This window comes from Nipponia nippon, unplaced genomic scaffold (genome assembly GCF_047370975.1).
Source record: "Nipponia nippon isolate SJK-2023a ecotype South Korea unplaced genomic scaffold, ASM4737097v1 scaffold_26, whole genome shotgun sequence".
Taxonomy (NCBI): Eukaryota; Metazoa; Chordata; class Aves; order Pelecaniformes; family Threskiornithidae; genus Nipponia; species Nipponia nippon.
In genome coordinates this window covers 1,051,422-1,070,413 of record NW_028262343.1, presented here as the reverse complement: position 1 = coordinate 1,070,413, position 18,992 = coordinate 1,051,422, and the positions used below count along the sequence as shown (strand labels likewise).

General features: G+C 45.6%; 1 long non-coding RNA gene across 8 annotated transcripts in view; it reads right to left on the bottom strand.

Moving 5' to 3' along the window:
* The window catches only part of LOC148055134 (uncharacterized), a 41,397-nt gene extending 22,894 nt beyond the window's left edge, over window positions 1-18,503 (bottom strand). For 5 of the 8 annotated variants that reach the window (XR_015705794.1, XR_015705790.1, XR_015705791.1 and 2 more), the window contains exons 1-3: window positions 18,315-18,503; window positions 5,078-5,153; window positions 2,266-2,456 (exon numbers count right to left, since the gene is read on the bottom strand). This is a non-coding gene — a long non-coding RNA (uncharacterized LOC148055134). Of the gene's footprint in view, window positions 1-7; window positions 199-1,617; window positions 2,457-5,077; window positions 5,154-8,217; window positions 8,412-18,314 lie in introns of those variants that run through there. The other 3 variants (XR_015705787.1, XR_015705788.1, XR_015705786.1) reach the window with 3 other exon arrangements.
* Window positions 18,504-18,992: the final 489 nt, after the last annotated feature.

Genomic DNA, 18,992 nt, shown 5'->3' with positions numbered 1-18,992 from the left:
TGGTGGAAACAGATGATTGCCATCGATCGTAAGAGGAGCCTTTACTTATTGCGATGCTACTGAAATGCCAATATACCTTATATGAAAACCAAGCTTACTATCAAATAAAGTCTGTACATGTACTGGCAGCTTGAGTAGAATCCATTTCTTTTGCATTTATTAATTGGCTTTACAACAGGGTGTCATGTTATCTGTCTTCTACATTTCAAAAAAAAAGAAAGTAATGTTAATGGACTGTAGGAATCACAAAATGAAAAAGCAATTTCCTTCTGACACGCTATCTCATGCCTTCAGACCCCACGGCGATCTGTTGTGCTGACATTTAATCAAGTGCAGTGGAAATTTTAATCTGAATAACTGCAACCAGTTTGTCTTTTCAGTGCTAACCCTTTCTGAATTTACTTAACCGAATGCAATATAACTTTTCAGAAGGGAGGAACAACAGTGTCAGTGGTACTGAAAGCAACTATGCTTTTTTAAAACCAGCAGAAGATTTGTCACTGGCCTCCGGGAGCATTAGATGGAGCCTGTGATGGCTGGGGAAAGCTCAGTGCTTCAGGGTGAGATTTCCATCCTTGTTCTGCACTGAGCTTGACTAATGGGGTTTTGTGTGGGGACCTGAAGGACACGAGCTAGGAAAGCTCAAACCCTTTTGTCCTGGTGGGAGGGCTCAGTGCCCACTCTGCAGGTGAGAGCCACAGCTGATGCACCTCCAGCACCCTCAGAGCGGCTCCCAGCTCCTCGGGTCTGCCTATATGCAGACCTCATCACTTGCTGGATATGTTTCTCAGCATCAGGAGGACATTTTTCACAATATAGTCATTTTGAAATGACGTGTAGACGTGGCACTTAGGGACATGGTTTAGTGGTGGATTTGGTAGTGTTAGGTTTACGGTTGGACTCGATGACCTTAAGGGTCTTTTCCAACCTAAATGATTCTATGATTCTATTTCTTCCCCTAAGAAAAGCTACACTGGGATGAATATATTGAACAAAAGGCTGCTTTGTTTTCTGTCATCAGTTGCATATTTGTCAGCATTCAGCAGTGTATTAATGATTGTATTAATTAATCTCTGAGGACACAACCTGTATGGGAATTTGCCTTAATGTACACATACATACACTATCGCAAGCCTGAGGGTTTTTTGCCTTTGCTGGTGCTCTTGGTGCGGACTCATGGCTGCACACAGGGGCTTGGGCAAAGCTTCTGGCTCACCTGAGCAAGTACGAGCCATTGGCAGGAGATTGGCTGCAACCGTAAAGCACCACTTTCACCCACCTGATTCCTAGAGCTGTTAACCTCTCTGTTTTCTGGGTAACAAGGGCTGGATTGGCAATAGGAGTCAGGATAAACAAAGGCACGCCCAGTCCAAAACATAGGGACTGGAGCTATAGAGAGGCTTCCCTGGCTTGCAGGGTAGCAGCGATGAAGGGAGGGTGATTCTTGCTGTTATCCTACAGTGCTTTCAGGCCTCTGAGGTGTCTGGAATTATTTAGGATTTATTCTGCCTGAAGCTAGGTAGAGCCCATGGAGTTATCCTAATTTCAGTGAGGGCAGAGTAAGCCCTATCCTGATAGATGTATATTAGAAAACTGAATTAGAGCAGCATAAATAGGTCATGCAAATAGCCGTGTCCTTTTAATACAGTAAAAACATTATAAAACCAAGGTTACATGTTATCTAATTAAATAGGATAATAAGACATAGAAAATATAACGAATGTTTAAACATTAGCAACTATGAAAAAATATGAGTACTACATAGGAAAAATATAACTATTTCAGAGTGATTAAAGTAAATAAACATCAGGTTTCTACTACTCTTCCTGTATTAAAGACCAGTATACCTTTCTGGACAAACAGAAAGACTATCACACATGGATACCTTACTGATTAAACAGTGCAAACAGATGTTTGTGATGTCCCATTTAATCCTTAAAAATGTGTATATGAATTCAAAACAAGCATAGCATATACTGTACAGGATTTTTCTGATGTGCTTTTGCTTCTTCCTCTAGTCCCTTTTTGTTTGTCACTGTGTTACTGGAAGAGGATATCTTTCCAGCGCAGTCTGTCTGCATCTACAATCACACTGTGCAAGTCAGCACAGTATGAGCATTACCAGCAGCTCTTTTTAAAAAGAAATACAAGTATTACAAAGCAAATGAATGTCCAGGGCTTTCATCTTTTTCTATTGCATTAATCAATGTTTCATTTGGCAAGAAACAGCAATAAAAACAATTCTGTAAAATGTCACTGGAATACCTTGAGCCAAATCCTTGGCCTCTTTGCATGCAGAGACCATAAGGTTGTCCCCATTTGAAGGTTCCCCTAACGTCAGGTGGAGCTGGAGAAGGTGGAGTGCTGTCTTGGGAGTGCTGTTTTTCTCCAGTAGGCTACGTCAACTATAGCGACTTCTCAGTGGTTATTACCAGTCAGAACAAATTCAAGCAGCCCTGAGGATGAGAGAGGACTTACCCTTAGACTCTGGGAATGTGAATATGTGTCGATAAAGGAGAATTTCAAGCAGCTAGAGGAACTGAGACTTCACAGTGAGGTGAACCCCAATCCCAGAGCACAGCAAAGTGGCTTGGATTTCCCATGGCCACACTTTGCTGTCATGCAACCATGTGGCTGTAAGCAGCTTTATCTCCAAGTGTGTGCTCTGCAATGTGCAGCATTCCAGAGGGACTGTGAAGTGACAGCCATGTCTGCGTGGCAGCACATGGGGAACCCCTTCCAAAGAAAGATGAATGGGAAGGGACAGGATGCCTTCCTTGGACATAATGTAAAAAAAAAAATGCTATCTCCAGGCAATTTACAAGGTACTTTTTAAAAAATATAGGTCTTCCGATCACTGGCAGGATCCATGACACTCCATCCATCTTCCTAGGTCAGACTTTGCATGAGAAAATTACCTCACCAAATTCAAAGTATTCTCATGCAGCCACAGCCATTGGGAATAATGCTAGTGCTAGTAAACAAACATTGCCTGCTCAGCCCTTCTGTCCTGGAAAGCACTTGCATGCTGCACTAATGCTTGCACAAGAGCTGCAGAGAAAGACAGCATCATGCATTTTACAGCCCCAATTCAGTTTGTAGGAAGAGATGGGACTTTGCTTTTCATTGATTTTGTTTTGTTTTCTTAGCTAAACATTGCTAGTACAGGAAATACTGAAGATCTTTAATATATAGCACTAGCAGAAGTACCTGTGGATCCTAAAATTGGCTGAGAAAACATCTTCCTAAAGTGAGTCCATGTGCTCTTTTTCCTGGGGGCTCAGCAAACTCCCTTTGCGGTGACCAAGCTCCTGAATCCCCAGGTGACTAATGCTTGATAGTAACTCTCATTTACTGGCATTTTGCATGCTCGTGGACTTCCACTGACTGTAGAGGAGTTACTCTTGACCTACCACTGTTTAAAAGAGATCAGATTCTATTTAACTTGAATTTGTTGACATATTTCTTACTTAGGCATTAATAAGAGCTTAACTCTGCAATGAAGATGTTAACAGAAGAGTGCATTAACTTTTACGAGACATGCTGTGATCCTCAGCTAGGAGTGCAGTGTCATTGCTCTGGATTAATCAGATCTGAAGATTAAAGTCAGGTTGAATTAAATTTCATGCCGTCCACTTTATGGATATGAATGTAACCAAAACTCTCTGGGTTAAAACTTATATCAAAATTCTGCATGGCAAAGGGAACAGCATGGTCAGTTAACAGTGGGTATTAGCTTAACAGAAAAGATACTTTGATAATCCATCTGATTTTAGAAGGGTATTTATTATTTCTTTAACTCTGAAAGTAGACCTGAACAGGCTGAACAATAGGTTAGCAGAGAATAAACTATCACGTGGCTTAAAATCCTTTTCCATATTAATCTGAATCTATCCAGTGGCCTCCTGCAGGCATTGTCATTGGAGAGTGTTTTATGCTCTGCACAATGTGGTGATAACTGGTGTTTCAGAGACTTTTCTGAGCCATGCATTTGTTGCATACCTGCCATTTCGCAGGAATGAGTGTGCTGACCCAGGCGGTTCCTTTCAGTTTTACATTCCTAATTTAGCAGTAAAGGAAGTAAAAGTTTGCCGTGACTTCCTGAAACACATTAGGAATCCCTGCACTGGGGAGCACAGGGTATGGGAGGGTCATCATCTTAGACCTCTTAAATTAAGAACATGCTAATAATGTACCAACTGGAGAGAACAACACTGATGAGTTTCTTAGTGAAAAAATGCACTAGACACATAGTTTTAAGGCAACTGGTTAATCACACACCTTACAGTTTGTAACATTTGTCCATCTGACTTTTATCTGACAGAGCAGTTCATGTGCTGTATGGTGTATGAGCAATTCCGTTGGCCATGTAAGGGTACACAGGCATCGCCAGGGATGTTTGCAAAGGGTCCACATCCAGCCCCATGATCACAGTTTCATAGAATCACTGAAGCATCTCAGTTGGAAAGGACCTCTGGAGTCCACCTGGTCCAACCTTCTGCCGAAAGCAGGACCTCAGATTGGGTTATCCAGGGCCCTATCAAGCCAAGCCTTGAACATTTCCAGCAAGGGAGAACCTACCTCTTCTCTGGGCAACCTACACAATAATTGTTCTCACAGAGAAAGTTTTTTTCTTATATCCAGATGAAGTTTGCCCTGAAGTAACACATGCCTATTGCCTCTGGTCCTGTCACCATGCAGCCTTGTGAAGAGAACACCTCCACCTTCCCTCTACCTACACTTTAGGTATTGGAAGGCTGTGATTAGTACTCCCCACCCCAAGCTTCCTCTTTTCTATAAACAAGCTCAATTCCTTCAACCTTTCTTCATATATCAAATTTTCCAGCCCTCTGTAGTTACTTTGCACAAGTCAAAGCTCAGGCACTAGTTGAATCATCTGTTATTTCCATACCCTTGACTAGCATCTGCCTGTGCAAATATTAGCTCTCTTCAGTGAAATGGTCATTTCTGAAAGATGGCCCAGTTCATGCAGCAAATGCGTGTACTGTCTGTCATGAGTGTTAGTTTTGTTCCCAATAGTCTATACTCAGGTGAAAATGACAGTGGAAGTACATACATTTTTTGGCTTCTTGAACAGTTGCTCCAGAGTTTTTTTATGATCAGGAAGGTTTGGCCACACAGCAGGCTTGATCCTGAAACAGCAACAGTAGACAAAAAGGGGTTCAACAGCAGCAAGAGGGACATGTTGAGATATCAGAGGTTCATATTGCATGATTTGTACTAATTCTCACAAAGCCTTAGGGGTGGCTTGAATAACGTCCAGCCTTCCTGGACTCCTTTGCCCCTCAGGACTGCCTCTACTGCCACGTAGCCAATATATAAAAAAAACAACACAGATAAAGGACTACCTGTGTAAATAATGTATCTCCAGTCCCACCTCTGCCTTGACTTTTTTGGAAGGGGACGCAGAGCCTGGTTTTGCCACACAGCTGGATGTGGACCTGACTGGGCTCGTGGCTGACACCATCAAGCCCTTGTCGCAGAGAGCTCTGCCCCATTGCTTCTGAAAGTGGTGCAGAGTGAACACCCTGCTGACTCAGCCTATGAAAGGGAAAGAGGCAATCTCCCCACTATACCATTTCCAAACCTCTTGGGACTTTACTAAAACCCTCAGGTTGCTTTCTTTTCTGGATCTTGCTTGAAGCTTTTGAGTCAAATTTGCCTCCAGTGAGACACTGACTCTGTAAGTGTTTCATGGTGACTTCAGCTCCTCAAAGGTCCCAGCGTTTTGAGCCCAAGAATAAAGTCTACTTGAAGTGGCAGGTCATCTTTTGCCTGCTAACACCCTCTCTTGTATTGCCCGCTTCTACTCTTTGCCTGCCTCCGGCTTGATATAGAGGTCCAGAGATGGAAAGAGAATAGTTCACAAGTATAACAGGGAAAACAATAAGACTGTCAGAACAGGATTGTCTTCCAATGCTTTTTCTGATATGAAGAGACTTAGATTACCTGTTTTCCCAAAAATTTACAATCAGGACAATCATAACAGACAGAATGAGTCCCAGGATGGAGAGTATAACCAAGACCACACTACTATCTAAAGAAAAACAAAGAACATCAGCCAATGTATGTAAATGCCTCACTGTTAAACCACTGTAACTGTAATGTCTCTTCAGACAATAAATTAGGAATTAATGCCAAGCATTGCACTTTCCTATCATTGGACTGATGCAGTGGTGCATTTCTCCTGCCTCCCTGAAGGAGGAAAGAGGTAGGCTGCCAGAGCATCAGCACTTGGCTAAGCTCCAAGCTGGGTTCCCAGGTTGGATTAAAGCAGCTTGAAGTTTGCTATCACCTCCAGAGCACTGAAGCCACCACTCGCCACACCCTTACAGTTTCACTGAAGTGACTTCGAACACATGTAATGCCAAGGTGCCCCTGGGGACTGAAGGGACCCCCAAGGACCAGAAGGATTATTCATGTTTATAAGTGCAATGATGATATTTTTATCCTGTATCATATTTGTGATTAAAGTGCGATGTTTGCACACAAATCTGGGGCCCTGAAATGGGTCCTATTTCACTGCTCTTTGTGCCTTACCTAAAATGCTCAGTGCAAGCTGGTCCTTCCCCCTGCATGTCAGCAGGCAGCAAGAAGGAGTGAGTCAGCCTTCACCACCTCCCTTTGCACCCCCCTCATGCCCTTACAGCAGCATTTCATCTGATCTTATTGAACTTCAGTGAGATTTAACATCATGGGGAGAGTCAGCCCCAGCCCAGAGTGATACAGCTGGTTTCTGGGTCACCCCCTCTGGGATGCCTGGTGCCCACGCGGGCTGACCCTGCCATGGCCACGGGCTCTTCCCTCCCCGTGCTCTCGTCACCGCTGCTGCTGGGACCGACCAGGGAGTTGGGGTGTCACTGGTCCGCAGCATGAGAGGCCCTAGCTCTGCTTTCTTCCAGGTGGACCAAAGTGGTTTTTGCCTTTACAGCTCTCCGTGGAGTGCTTTCTTGCAGTCCTGAAGCTCTTGGAAGCACTCCATTTGCTCCACGTGCCCTTAAAATAATCTCCGTTGTGCTGCGAACATACTTTCACCTCATATAATGCATCATTTCTGAGTTTTTTTTTCCCCAGTAATTTTACCTGAAGATATGGCAAAAATTGTCTAAATACACAAAAAAAATCCAATTATTTTTCTAGAAGACACAGGAAAAGGATCTTTCAGTTTCAGCAAAATGTGTGAGATCAGGTGCATCCCTGCAGTACTGTGCTTTTTTTTCCGTGTCTTTGCTTATTATAAAGGTGGTCGTCACAACATCAGTCTAGTTTAATGGCAAGGTAGTCCAGACAGTATTGAGTAGAGAGACTAACGCCAGATAAAAGCTCTTTGGGAAACAGCTGGAAGTATTAACTATGCTTTGCTACTGCTGACACTGCAGTGGGAAATATATGCTTCCCTGAGAAGACTAAGAAGAGAGAGGGGAAAAAATACATTTGTGTGGCATAAAAAGACAACTTCTGAAAGAGCAGCTACAGGAAAGAAGCTGAAATCCCACAGTGCAGCTCTGGCACTCTTTATTTCAATGTATTTGGTTGCCTGAATCCTTTTCTTTTTCTAATTATGGTTCTCCTGTGTTGCCTCTGTAAAAAACAGATATAGTCCATGCTTTCAAACACCCTCCATCTGGACTAGTGTTTGCATGGCTGCTCTCATGACAGGGGACACAGAGGTCCCAGCAGCTGGGTAGCCCAGACCAGGTCCAGTTCACAGGCAGCTGCAGCCTGAAACATGGTCTGAGGGCAGGAGAGCTACAGAGCTGCACCCGAAGCCTGGAGAGACTCAATGAAAAAGGGACACAAAAAACCTGTTGCTAAATAAAAAAAGGGGTCATACAATTTACTCACTGATGAGCACAGAAAATAAGAGCAAAGCCACCATAGCACACAGTAAGCCATCCAAACACTTAGGATGGTTCTGTTTCTCTATTATGGTACGTCTTCTCTTCCCACTGCAAAGCCCAAGCACAAATGAATGAAACTTTGGTAGCCCAGAGAAGTGTTTAAGAGACATGGATGCTGTCAGTCTGGAATTGTTTCAACTGATGAAATTTCCAAATGCCAAATATTGCACCTTTCCAAGTTTTCAGTGGGACAACTGTAGAAATGCAGATTTGAGAGTTTTTACATAATACTGGTATTTCTGATAATGTTTAATTTCAGAAATTAGTGTAAGCTCACCAATATATAATCACTTACCTTCCAAGTGCCTTCTTCCTGCCAATAGGCTATTTGGTGTATTAATTTGTCCTTTAAGTATTTCTTCCATGAGTGTGATGTACTATAATGAATAAGATATTAATTTGCCTCCTTTTGGTATGTGATGTTTATATCGAATGGTACTTCAGGCAAATGATAACAAACCAGGATATAACAGGAGTAGAATAATGCTCCTACAAAATAAATAGGTTTTGAAAAGTAAAAAAAAGTCCACTTCAAGTTACCCCCCCTGCGGGGTGACCTATCTTGAGCCAGGGCTGGCCTGCGCTGGGCAAACCTCATGCTGAGCCCCAGCTCATCGTTACACCTTGGTCCTGAGAGGGGCTTGGTGTTGACCTGCTGGAGCAGCAGTGTGACGAGCAGGGACAATGTTTCCTTGGGATGTGACATTTAGTCTTGGAAAGCAATTCCTGAGCATGCCCACCCCTGCTGTAGCACTGCTCAAAGACCTGAAATTCAATCCCTCTAACCATTGCTCTGAGATGGAGACCCTTTGGCAAAACCCATCGCTGCTCTGGGAAGAAGGCACTGGGGAGCAAACTGGGTACGGGTACAACTGCCGGTGGCCGGCAGGGCGGTGGGGCAGAGGAAGGGACGAAGTATGACGATGTTAGACATAGCAGAGGGGGCTGTTTCTCCAGGCCTTTGCTGTGAACCCACACCTGACCTGGTCCGCAGAAGGAGACAGTGCCAAATGACTATCTGTGCAAATACATCAAGTCCAAACTACAGCCCTCAGGACTCGCCCCTGAGTCTTGCCTGAGGCTGGACGTGCCTGAGGTCTGCAGGGACCTGCGTCTGTGCTGCTGAGGCTTCCTGAATGCACCATGTAAAGTACATCAGCTCTTATAGGAACAGAGACCCCACATCTGTCTCCTCTCAGGAAAATGTGTATAGCCAGAAGTTATACCCATTCCTTCTGTATCCCCCAGATAATTAATCCTTCCACGCAGAACCAGCAGTTTCTAGAGGAGAGACCACCAGAGATGGTCCAGGCTGGCCCATAAACTGAGAGGTAATGTAAGATGTGGGAATAAATGAGGCTGTGTTTGACTTTGACGAGATGCAGCTGTGCCCTTGAGGCTTGTTACAAACAAGTTTGCGAAAACTTAGAGGCAGCAAAATAAGGATGTGATTAGATACGTTTCTGAAAGAGAAAAGTCGCGTGCACCAACTTGAAGAACCAATAAGCAGCGCAGAAGAAACGCGTGAACGTAAGGCAGTAACCAATGAAATAAGTTTTGCTTGCTCGTGAACACTAGATCATATTATAAAAGGGATAGATTGTAAAAATAAAGTGTCTTCGCTTGTCTTCGCCTGAACTCATATGCGGAGTCCGTGTCTCATTCCCTTCAAATGGTGACCCTGACGTGATCCGGAGGAGGCAGCGCTGCAAGTAGCGTCCGGAGGAAACCCAGCTGAACAACTCAAGCTGACGGCAGGACCGCGGCTTTAATCCTGGGACATCACCTTAAGAAACAGGTGAGCAGCTGGGCAGTAATCATGGGAGCTAACATATCAGCTGAAGAAGAAGCTATAGTTAAACTTTTAATGCAGCTATTAGCGAAACGAGGAGTGAAGTATGACGCATACAAAATAAAATTATTATTGAAGGTCTTTCAAAAGCAAGGGGCTCCCTCTACAGTCTCTGCAGTATTTGATGTGAAAACTTGGGAACAGGCAGGGGAGACGATTTGGGAGGCAGCGTCCAGAGGGGACAATTGTAAAAAATTACTGCAGGCGCTACCTGTAAACGCCACACTGGTGCAGATGATAGAGGCTTGTAATCGAGTCGGATCTATTGAACATCATACTGCCACGTTGGCAGGAGCATTTGCTGCAGCCCTCAACATTGGGAAGGGTGCCGACGGGGAACGGCGATGCTATCAGTGTCATGCCACTGGACACCTAGCTGCCCACAGCAGGCCGGCCGAAGTGCTGCTCCCAATCCTCCTACCCTATGTCCGCGATGTGGAAAAGGGTGGCACTGGGCTAACCAGTGCCGCTCGAAATATAATGCGGAAGGACAACCCCTGCCAGCACGGCAGGGAAACGGGAGGCGGAGTGCGGGGTGGAGCCGCGCAATGACAGAAGCTCCACTGCCTCACGGACCAAAAGGACGGCCAACGCCAGGTTTCTGGCCAAGGGCAATGCTGGCCGAGAGGCCGGTTTCTGCAACAGTGACGGCAACTTCACAGACATCGTCCCCGTGGGCACCCTCGCCGCCCAGACCAGAGGGAGTGCCGGACTGGATGTCACCACAATAGCAGATCTTACCCTTTGGGGATCCCATGTGCAAAAAACCCCGCTAAACGTGAAAGGACCCATTGGACAAGGATATAGTGCACTATTATTAGGTAGATCAAGCACCACCTTAACAGGCTGTTTTGTTTTGCCTGGAGTAATTGATGCCGACTATGAGGGGCAAATTCAAGCAATGGTTTGGACTCCTTCTCCCCCAGTATTTATACCTAAGGGAGCCATAATCGCTCAACTAATCCTGTTTAAAGCTACAGTTCCGCAAGCTGAAAATCGCACGCGGCACAACGCGGGATTCGGATCAACAGGGCCTCCTGCGATTTTTTGGGCCACAGACATCGCCACTACAAGACCGACACTTACAGTTACATTACACAACCCACGCACAACTCCTTCTTGTACCCAGCTATCAGTCTTAATGGATACTGGAGCCGATGTTACTGTCTTAGCTCTTAAGGACTGGCCACGCAGTTGGCCCTTAGCCACCCCCATAGAGGGCTTGATTGGAGTCGGCGGCCTTTCTCAAACTTTTCAAAGGCCCCACCTGCTCAATATCAATACCCAAGAAGGGTCTACATTTACTGTACGGCCATATGTGACAAATTTGCCCATGAGCCTGTTGGGGCGAGACGTAATGTCCCAATGCGGCTTCACCTTAAATTGCTCTGAAAATTTTCAGTAGCGGCCATTGATGAGCGACCGACAATGAAACTTATTTGGAAAAAAGAAACACCCATTTGGATAGATCAATGGCTGCTCCCCAAAGAAAAGGTCGCTGCCCTTCAAGAACTGGTCAAAGAACAACTTCAACAAGGACATATCGCTCCTACAACCAGCCCCTGGAATTCTCCTGTATTTGTTATAAAAAAGAAGAGTGGAAAATGGCGACTGCTACATGACTTGAGACAAATAAACGAAGCTATGGAAGAAATGGGAGCGCTCCAACCCGGCTTGCCCTCGCCAACAATGATACCCTGAAATTGGGACATAATCATAGTAGACTTAAAAGACTGCTTCTTTACTATCCCACTACATCCTACAGATGCACCGCGTTTTGCGTTTTCGGTACCAAAAATTAACTGATGCAAGCCAATGGATAGATACCACTGGACTGTCCTGCCTCAAGGAATGAAGAATTCTCCAACGATCTATCAAACATATGTGGCTAAAGCCATACGTCCTGTATGACTAAAATTCCCGGAAATGTATATCTGTCACTATATGGACGGCATTTTACTAGCAGGCCCCACGAACACCATGGTGCGTGAAGCACTACCTGTTTTAAAAAATGCGTTGCAAAGCAAAGGACTGCAAATCGCCCTAGAAAAAGTTCAAATAGAAGCACCATGGAAATATCTTGGGTGGAAAATCTTACAACAAAGTATCCAACCTCAAAATGTGTGTTCCTCCATTTGTGTGACTCTCATGTTTGAGGTCTGTCATAAAATTTCAGTCAAAATTCGGAATAAACCCCATGAAAATAGAAACATTCTAATAAACTAGGTGGAAAAAAAAGAGTAGTGATTAGAATAGCAAGATGAAAAAAAAAATCCACTTCTTTTGCTGGCTGCTGCAGAACTTTCAGTTTCAGGAAAAACAGGCAAAGGGAAAAGCAGGAGTATGCTAAAGAAACTAAATCTGATCTTTTTCAGCTAGGTGCATCAGTTAAAAAAAAGGTGGAAAAGAGTTTCAAGGCCTCAGCGAGAAGTGGAGAATACTGATGTGTTTGGTAACTGTTGGGTTTTTGTAGACTCATTCTAGTGTATTTTTTGTGTGTCTGTGTGTGAGAAGACAATTGCTTAATTTTTGTCTTGACCTAGATAAAGGAATTTTCCCTTCAGTGGAAAAGATACAAGATTATAATTTTTTCCTTGAAAAGCCCAGACCAAACAGAGCCCTGAGCCTGGCTCTGCTGAAATCAAGGCAGGGCTTGAGATGGGGCAATTCCAGTGGGAGAAAAACTGCTCTCGTAGCTACAACCATGGCAGGTCTTTCACAGAAATCGTTATCTCTTGGATTTGGACAACACCCAGCAGAATGATTCAAATCACAGCAGGCATCTCAAGAGCCTTTACCAAGAGAAGGGTGTTAGCAGAGGCTATGCACATGCTTCAGCTCTGTGCTCTGAAGGCACCGGGACTAACCACAACGTGTTAAAACAAAGGCACCAGTAAACGCCTGCAGGATCAGTGACTGAATTTCCAAAGTCAATGAAGTGACTGTCTCCATGGACAGTCATGCAAAATCTCTAGTGCTGATCTGATTCAGGCAGAACTTTTAATCACAACAGTTTTGATGTGGGTTGGTGTCGTGGTTTAACCCCAGCCAGCAACTAAGTACCACACAGCCGCTTGCTCACTCTCCCCTCGGTGGGATGGGGGAGAGAATCGGAAAGGTAAAAGTGAGAAAACTCATGGGTTGAGATAAAGACAGTTTAATAATTGAAATAAAATAAAATAGAAATACTACTACTACTACTACTACTACTACTAATAATAATAATAATAATAAAGAAAAGGAAAATAACAAAGAGAGATAATTAAAACCCAAGAAAGACATGATGCAAATGAAAACAATTGCTCACCACTAACCGACCGATGACCAGCCACAACTCCTCACATGAACACTAGATACAAGAAGAGAGGATTAACAGGTCTGATCTTGCATGCCCTCTGCATACAGCTATGGTGTCTGTCCCTCATTTCATACGAATTTTGACATTACAAGGATAACAAATTTGGGAATTAAATAGGTAATCCTCCAGATCCTCATGCCTTAGTACTGGCACTAAAAGAGAGAGACTGGAGGCTAAAACACTAACACATTTAACCTAGCAGTTGCATTTTGGAGCTCTTAACTCAGGTTTTTCAAGATCATGCACAAGTGGAAAGATGAACATGAAACGACTCACTGTCACCATCTGCTGAGGTGCAACCACTTACCCCAAAAGTGGTGCAAAGAAACAATGAAAATGCTAAGTACTGTACTCGTCTGTGTCATCCAGAGCATGCTGCATGTGTGCAGTGCATGTATGTGCATAACCTGTGCTCGCTTACTTTATACTAGACACAGAACAAACCCATTGCCTGATAAGGAGACCACAGGCAAGAGGAAATGTAAACATGCCAAGAAGCATGACTAGTGGCAGAGAGCAGGAAGACAGAATGAAGATACTTGCAGAGCTTTTACTTTGAAAAATGCTTCCCACTTCAAAACTAAGGACCTTCTGGATTGGGCCCATTGACTCATTGGGCCAAATTTGGTCAAGTCCAGTGGGTTGGGAGCACATTTCATGGACTGTGCCCCTGTCTTGACTAGTGGGATTTTTGCTGCTGATTTCTCTGAGAGCACAGATGAGTCCTTACATCCACTTTCCTCTCAATGGAGGTACACAGGTGCAAGGGAGAAATCTTCCAACTATGAAACACTAAGTGTAATTGCTGTTATTTATTCTTTAAGTGTTGGCATGAAAAGAAGCGTGGCCAGCAGGTTAAGGGAGGTGATTCTCTCCCTCTACTCCACTGTTGTGAGACCCCACCTGGAGTACTGCATCCAGCTCTGGGGTCCCCCATTCACAAAGGATGTGGACCTGTTGGAATGGGTGCAGAGGAGGGCCACGAAAATTATCAGAGGACTGGAACAACTCTCCTATGAAGAAAGGCTGAGAGTTGCGGTTGTTCAGCCTGGAGAAGAGAAGGCTCCGGGAAGACCTTACTGCGGCCTTTCAATGTATAAACGGGCCTTATAAGAAAGATGGAGAGAGACTTTTTACCACAGCCTGTAGTGACAGGACATGAAGCAACAGCTTTAAACTGAAAGAGGGCAGATTCAGACTAGATATAAGGAAGAAATTTTTTACGATGAGGGTGGTGAGACACCGGAACAGGTTGCCCAGAGAGGTGGTAGATGCCTCATCCTTAGAAACATTCAAGGTCAGGCTGGATGGGGCTCTGAGCAACCTGATCTAGTTGAAGATGTCCCTGCTCATTGCAGGAGGGTTGGACTAGATAACTGTCCTGGTTTCAGCTGGGATAGAGTTAATTTTCTTCCTAGTAGCTGGTATAGTAGTGCTGTGTTTTGGATTTAGGATGAGAATAGTATTGATAACACACTGATGTTTTAGTTGTTGCTGAGCAGTGTTTATACTAGGCAAGGACTTTTCAGCTTCCCATGCTCTGCCAGGTGCACAAGAAACCAGGAAGGAGCATAGCCAGGACAGCTGACCCAGACTGGCCAAAGGGCTATTCCATACCATATGACATCATGCTCAGTATATAAGCTGGGGGAAAAAGAAGGGAAGGGGGGACGTTCAGAGTGATGGCGTTTGTCTTCGCAAGTAACCATTATGCGTGATGGAGCCCTGCTTTCCTGGGGATGGCTGAACACCTGCCTGCCCATGGGAAGTAGTGAATGAATTCCTTGCTTTGCTTTGCTTGCATGCACGGCTTTTGCTTTACCTATTAAACTGTGTAGCGTTCGTTACATATCAAGGTTATACCGGCGGATCTCCAGCCGACCCGGGCTGGGGAAGGAACAGTCAGCACACACAGTGTGGGTGTTCAGCTTCCTCGTTTATTGCGCAGTAGTTTACCTTTATACTCTCAGCAGTAGGCGTGTCATGTTATAAGGGGTGGAGACAAGGGAGGGTCGACCCTTAACTCTTTCCGTACATCGCGTGATCTTCCGGTCGCCAGCCCTTATCTTTACTACATTTCCCCCTCCCTTAGCTCCAGTAGCTCTGGATCTCGCTGGGGAATCTGCGCGTAAAATAATTGATATATGGTAAGACTTCTTAATATACGACTCAAAGAATGCATAATTAAGCGTAATAGACAGGGTAATAGCATAGCAAGGACAAGAATAAGTAATAAGATTATGAGCCCGGTTATTAAAAGTTTGGGAATATTGGTAAACCAGTTGCCTATGTTAGCTATAGCTCCTAAATTAAGGGAGTTTACTTGTATTGCATCAGATAGTTGGTCAAGCGCGTTGGTGTGGCTCTTAGAAATATTCAATGTATCGTTGCCTATTATGACGTTATTAACATTCCAGTTTTGTAAGCCTGGGATAGTGGAGCTCTGGTTTGACTTGTGGCAGCAACTGTCCTCCTTATCGCTAGTGAAGTAGGGGGTGAACAATAGACAGGTAGAGGCTCGTCCAATAGCCGGCATATACAGACACGCATCCATTACGTTCATGGATTTTGCCCAATCCAGCCAGTAGTTCGTCGCGGCTCCCTCGTTGCTCCCCCACACCATCAGGATGCATAGGGAAATGGTAACCTGTCAAGATAAGACTCAATAAATTGATTAATGTCTATACGGTCGAATATTTCGACTTGGTACCCATTCTAGCGTCCCTTTCTCGGTTTGCACACACGCATACCCACGTCCCAGGCAACGGAGGGAATATGGGCCATTCCATTCACGGGTTTGCAGGTCCTGTACTTGAACCAAAGGGTAAGGCCCTTCGTTCTCATCGAGCCGGAAATGTGCCTGGGTTGCAGTCTGGGTTTTATAGGTGTTCCCTCGAATGGTATGATTTAAGGTAATTAGTGCCGTCGTCAACAGACGCTGTGCCCGAAATAAGGGAGGGTCAAGGGGAGGGGGAACCCCTGTTCCTGGGCTTATATTCTCCCCCTCCCTTAGTGGGTCGAGTAACCCTTTTAATGTGCGATGCACACGTTCTACAATGCTTTGGCCCGTACTGTTGTAGGGAATGCCATGACTCAACTGAATATCCCAGCGCGCGCAAAAGTCCTTTGTCTTCTTGCTGACATATGCCGCTCCATTATCTGTTTTAATTTTTTGTGGGATGCCAAGTTGCGCCATACAGTCCTGCCAATGTAAAATAACTGCGAGAGCATTTTGTTTAGCATGCATAGTGGCTAAAATAACTCCACTGCAGATATCAACTGTAACATGCAGATACTTACGTGGATTAAAGGGTTCATAAATCGTAACATCAGACTGCCATATTTGGTTGGGTTGCAACCCTCGAGGGTTTACCCCTGCCTCCCAGAGGGGACCTTTGGAACACACAGGATAAGCAACAATCGAGGATCCCTCGTCGCCCCCTTCGTCCTCACTGCTATCAGAGCTCATGGGGTAATCGTGTACAGGCTCCCTCCACTGTGAGGGAATACCTGTTCTCTTTCCCACTGCCCCAGGGGTAGGGGGTCCCTCTGGTAGCTCAGGTATCACTGGCAGTGCCGGGGGAGCCCTACCACCACCCCCCCAGATGTTCTCAGCCGTGACACCGGTTCTCTTGTTCCTCTGATCTTTTCCTGCGCTCTGCTCTCTGTGTGTCCAGCACCCGTCGATCACTGGGATGCAACGGGGCGTCCTCAGAAGGTGATGGTGTCTTGCCCTCCTTTTCTCCTTCCCGCCATCTTCCTTCACGTAGTTCGTGATACCGCTGGGATCCCACATCGGCCCCCAGGACCCAATCCAGCAACCTATCAGTCAGCTCCCTTTCCACACATTGTTGCAACTCGCCCCAGGGGTATTGAGGAGGTGGCGGATCCGCCGGTGCAGAAGGTGCCGAAGGTTCCGTGGGCGGCTGCTCTAGACTCCCCACTCGTAACGGGAACAGCTTTCCCGACTCCTTTGTTCCCGCTGCGCCATAGCCTCCCTGCGCCTCCCCTTCCTCCGTTGGCTCAGTCCCCAGTAACGACGGCCCCATCTGTGCCCCACAGGCCACCTCTTCAACTCAAGTTCACACTGGAGTTCCAGCCTGTCCAGTACAGCAGTACAGAAAAACAGCAGAGATGCCCTGGCCATCTGCCAGCCCAGGCACATAGCCATTGCTGTTATCAAAATGTTCCCAGGCACAGCGGAGTAAGATGATAAGCAGTTCAGCAGTACAGCAAGCAGCGAAAGCAAAAAGCAGCCACTAACGAGCATTAGACTCTAATATACAGTAAGGCAAGCAAGCCCCGTGGCAAGCACAGAAACCTGCCGATTAATAGCTAAACAGCAATACCAGCTATAACTTCGATCTAGCACATTCCAATTAAATCTGTCGTTATCTCGAACCCTTTGTACCCTATGTTGGGCGCCACAAAAAACTGTCGTGGTTTAACCCCAGCCAGCAACTAAGCACCACACAGCTGCTCGCTCACTCCCCCTTGGTGGGACGGGGGAGAGAATCGGAAGGGTAAAAGGAAGAAAACTCGTGGGTTGAGATAAGAACAGTTTAATGGGTAAAGCAAAAGCCGCGTGCGCAAGCAAAGCAAAGCAAGGAATTCATTCACTACTTCCCATCGGCAGGCAGGTGTTCAGCCATCCTTCAGGAAAGCAGGGCTCCATCATGCGTAACGGTTACTTGGAAAGACAAACGCCATCACTCCAAACGTCCCCCCCTTCCTTCTTCTTCCCCCAGCTTTATATGCTGAGCATGATGTCATATGGTATGGAATAGCCCTTTGGCCAGTCTGGGTCAGCCCCCCCTGGCTGTGCTCCCTCCCAGCCAGCCTGTGTCCCCTCTGAGACTAAACCCGTTGGCTTTTCGTTCCCAGGAACTTCATGCCCCATCAGCGCGCTACGTGCAGCAAGCCAGCACTGCTTTGCCGCAAACCCCTTCTTGAGCACCCTTTCTACTGTTCCCCAGGCACGAAGCTGGTCACTGGCTCCTCCAACATTGCTTATGATTGCTTCTGTCAGCTCGTTGCGTATTTTCCCCCAATTTGGGGTGTCCAAAACTTCTGTGGGAACGCCGAGCACTCCCCGGCGTAGCATCCATTGGATGCAGTCGCCCGTGGGCCTTTTCCTTATCGCCCCATCCTCGCCCACCTCCGTCGCTACCGACTTTAGTACCTTTACGAGTTCTGCGCGCTCCATCGCTGCTACCTGCAGCCGATCACGGGGTCACCACTATGTAGCGTTCATTACATATCAAGGCTATACCGGCGGATCTCCAGCCGACCTGGGCTGGGGAAGGAACAGTCAGCACACGCAGTGTGGGTGTTCAGCTTCAATGTTTATTGCGCAGTAGTTTACCTTTATACTCCCAGCAGTAGGCGTGTCATGTTATGTTATAAGGGGTGGAGACAAGGGAGGGTCGACCCTTAACTCTTTCCGTACAGCGCGTGATCTTCCGGTCGCCAGCCCTTATCTTTACTACATATCTGTAGAGTTCTCATTAGGTCAGTGGGACTACTTGTAAGGACTGGAGCTACCCAGGATAAGAAAATGTACAGAAATCTAGCTAATTTATAATTTGCAAGCACAACTACTATTCTGTAATATTTTACCCCACATGGAAGAGAAGCTTCTTTTTTTTCTATGAATATATGTTCCAGTAGCAACGCTAAGTGCTCTGTAAACACCTTCAACAGCATCAGAGTGGGAGGCAAAATAAAGTAGCATCTCAGTATAGTTGAGCAGAGCAGGATCTTTTCTGGTATCAGCAAATAAACGGAAGAAAAACTACAAAAGGACAAAAATATGTAAATTAATTTCTACAAGTGGCATTTAATCAAATACAAATCAAAG